This window comes from Octodon degus, unplaced genomic scaffold, assembly GCF_000260255.1.
Source record: "Octodon degus isolate 3935 unplaced genomic scaffold, OctDeg1.0 scaffold00150, whole genome shotgun sequence".
In the NCBI taxonomy this organism is placed as follows: Eukaryota; Metazoa; Chordata; class Mammalia; order Rodentia; family Octodontidae; genus Octodon; species Octodon degus.
The window spans coordinates 5374671-5378438 of NW_004524726.1; the positions used below are offsets into that span (position 1 = coordinate 5374671).

Consider the following 3768-nt stretch of genomic DNA (forward strand, 5'->3'; position numbering starts at 1 on the left):
GAAATCTGGTCTCAAACAAAGGTACAAGTCTTACAGTGGAGACAGAAGATAAAATTAAGGTTCTTAATTTGAAATACATAGAAGAATCAAACTGTTTAGTGGTTGTTGATAACTAGAGATTTGAAGGATTTTGTTTTCTTTGGGGATAGGACTCAATTTCTTGCTACCTTACAATGAAATATAGAGCAAGGAACTGAATTCCTTTTGGTTTTAGGATAAATTCAGTTGAGTCATCTGGAATGTGATGCTCTGGAAGTACTAAGTACCTAAGGAGAGATGGCTGGAAGACGGTAGACAATACACATGCGATTGTCAGGCGAAAGATCAGGGCTCCAGATATGTCACAGATAATGCTTGAATCCTTCAGGCTAGATTTTTTTTTTAAAAAAAAGAGGAGTGCACAGAATACCAGGGGCCTTGGAGAGAAAAATGGCGGCTACCGTGCTAAGAGCTGCAGGAGCGGGACCTTCACCCGCCTGGGGGCCGGAGGACATCACTCCGACTGTGAAAACCGAGAAGTCTCCACAGGCACCACGATCATGGGTGCACAGTTTGGCGGGGGCGTGGTTCTGGGGGCGGACTCCAGAACAACCACTGGGTTCTACGACGCCGGCCAATCCAGTGACCGACAAGCTGACTCCTATTCATGACCGAGTTTTCTGCTCCCGCTGAGGTTCAGCCGCTGACACCCAGGCAGTAGCAGATGCTGTTACTTATCAGCTTGGTTTCCACAGCACTGAGTTGAATGAGCCTCCATTGTACACACAGCAGCCAGCCTGTTTAAGGAAACGTGTTACCGATGTCAGGAAGAGCTGATAGAAGGAATCATCGTCGCAGGCTTTGAACCCTCAAGAAGGATGACAGGTCTACTCAGTTCCCACGGGAGGTATGATGGTAAGGCAGGCCTTTGTCACTGGAGGTTCCGGGAGCTCATATATCTATGACTATATTGATGCTACCTATCGGAAAGGGACGACCAAGGAGGAGCATCTACAGTTCGCTGCCAATGTTCTTGCTTTGCCTATGGAGCAGGATGGTTCCAGTGGCTCCAGTGGAGGGGTGATCCTCCTGGCAGCCATTGAACCATCAGAGGTTGAACAGCAGGTACTTTTGGGAGATCAGATACCCAAATTCACTATTGCCACTTTCCCACCCCTCTGATCCTGAGATTCTAGACTGCAATAAGAGATACCAATACCCTATAATGATTCAAAATTTATTAAACAGTTTGTCAAAGAAAAAAAAATATAAGTGGCCTAAAAACACTGGCTTTTTAGGACTTTTTTTTTTCCACCCAGGATGCCTTCAGGGCAGGTCTGGTTTGGCTTGAGGAGGAGGGGATCGAACCACAGCGTCTTGAGCTTGACTGCTTTGTTTCAGCAGGCGCTTAAACACCTGACCTAATGGGCAGGCCCCTTACACTGGCCTTTTAATTTTGGGCAAAAAAAAGGAACCTGAAAATGAACCTCAGAAGTTTAGAGAAGCATAAGCAAGGGGAGACAGCTATGATGTATAAATGTGCAGAGAAAAAAGTAGTTCAATAAATGAGTAGCTCAGGAGTTTCAAATATTATTTACAGCTACATAAGGTCCAATTAATGACACAGAAAGTCTGGAAAAACCAGCAAGTTTGATAAGAGAGAATATAGATTGGAAGGTAAAATATGTATTATTGAATATGAAATGAAGAAGGGAGACAGGGTACATAAAGAGTCTAAATAAACTCCTAAGGACAGAAGAATGGCAAGAACCAACGCACAGGAGTATGGGGCAAGGAAAATGACTGAGTCTAGGAGAAAACTTAACAGGCTAAAAGTTTATGGGAAAGAACCAGTATAAATGGTAAGCTTAAGATATAAAAGAAAACTAAATATGTAGCATGAAGTTGGACAGAAGAAAAAATAAAATACATTGCATTGTCATATTTAATACAAATCAAACAAAATAAACTAGAATTCCTAGACAAATTTCAATTTCAAATAAATGAGAATAATTTCATGGATATATAAATTCAAACTGAACAAGGAATCTTGCATTTTACCTAGCAACACTAAGCAATCTCAGTCATAACTAAAATATATCTGGGAACTGGCCAAGATTCCCAACTGCCTGTATGAGGTTGGTGATGGATTTAAAACAACAACAAAAACCAGAGATAAGTCTAGTAATACATTAACGGGTGAGTGGAGAGGTCTGTGCCTCAGAATGGGTGGAGCCAGAGACACAACAAACCAGCCACAGGTTGTGCACACCCTGTTCTCATGGGGTGTATATGACAGGAAGAGCTGACAGAAGCTTCCAGGTCAGCAGAAGACTCAGAGTTCCATGCCTCAGCAGCAGTGGATGACTTTGGATGACTCAAGAGAGTGGAGATGATGTTGTGCTAAGAAGAATCTTGCCCTGGAATGTTTCTTAATGTTAGTGGTCTCAGTTTAGTCTTAGTGGATGAGAGAGAATGGCTCATCTCTAAAGAGTTAATGGTAAATCTCCAAAGGGTTATACAGATAATCCCAAGCCTTCCTTTAACCCTTAGGGAAGTATGCAAAATTGGTCATTGTGAATTTGTGGTCCCCATCCATGTTTAATATCATAACAAAGGTATTTCCCAATGTGATAAGGTGTGGGTTAAATTTGGGTATCAGAGCAGGAAGTTATTAAAGTAGTAGTTTCCCCTCTTTTTACTAAAGTGAGAACCAAGACGCTGGCTCGAAGAGGCATAGATTTAGGAAAATATAGCTTTGAAAATGCTGCATAGTATAAGGGAAAGAATTGGTTAGGGAAATATAGAACTTTCAGGCACATAGAGGGCTTCATTGACATCAGGGACCATAAATTGATAACGGTACTGATCAATGCAAGTTCGTGCCACTAATCTTCCAAGGAGGCTCAATTGGCAAATGAAGTTGCCAATACTGAGAATGGAATGATGAAAGCACTGGCCCTGGTAATCTAATCTAGACAGAGCACAGGGAAGGAGCAGAAAGAGGAAGCTGAGGAGTTAAGAAATTGAACACGGCCTGGCATGAAATGTGAAGTAAGCAAGAATAATTGAGTGAATTAGCTGTGAGAAGCTTGCTTTGTCAGCTTTATGTGACTACCATGTAACATCGGAGGCAGGCTGGTTACAAGCATAGAAGGCCACTGACCTTATCAACCCCAAAAGCTACAACTCTTGTTGCATTGGTCCTGCTTTACCTTGGTCTTAACCATCCAGCAGAAAAGTATAAAAACAAAGTATAAGAAGTAAAGCCGTGGTGTTATGTTGAGCTGTAGGGGAGTCAGGTCAACAATTTCTGACATTGCCAGTCAAGCAGAAGACCCAATACTATTATGGACTACTGAACTCTTTTAGAATATTTTGCTGAGTTAACATACCTATAATATTCAAATAATGGAACTTAACAAAAAAGGGTATACAGATGAATGTCCATTTTGTATCTGTGTATTCAAAATGGTTAGGATAGATATACAGTTACATTCTCTTAATGAATAGAGGAATTTTTTCTAATAGTGTTTGTAAATAGGATATCGTGTCCACATCTTGTACAGCAATTAACATCTAGGAAGAGTGTATGCAATCTGTTAATTATTGAATCTGTCCTACCAATTTGGTTTTTAACTGTCTCATTGCAATTTGTTTCTCAATAAAATTATGAAAAAAAAAAAAAAAGAAGGCCACCTTCTTGCAGATGCAATATCCAAATGCACAGGGTTGGGAAAAGCTGTCCTTTGACTGCCTCACACAGCACCACGTGGCCAGAGCTCACAG

At 41.2% G+C, this 3768-nt stretch overlaps 1 pseudogene; it reads left to right on the forward strand.

Moving 5' to 3' along the window:
* The first annotated feature begins 429 nt into the window (after positions 1 to 429).
* Positions 430 to 1161, forward strand: LOC101576027 (annotated as a pseudogene).
* Positions 1162 to 3768: the final 2607 nt, after the last annotated feature.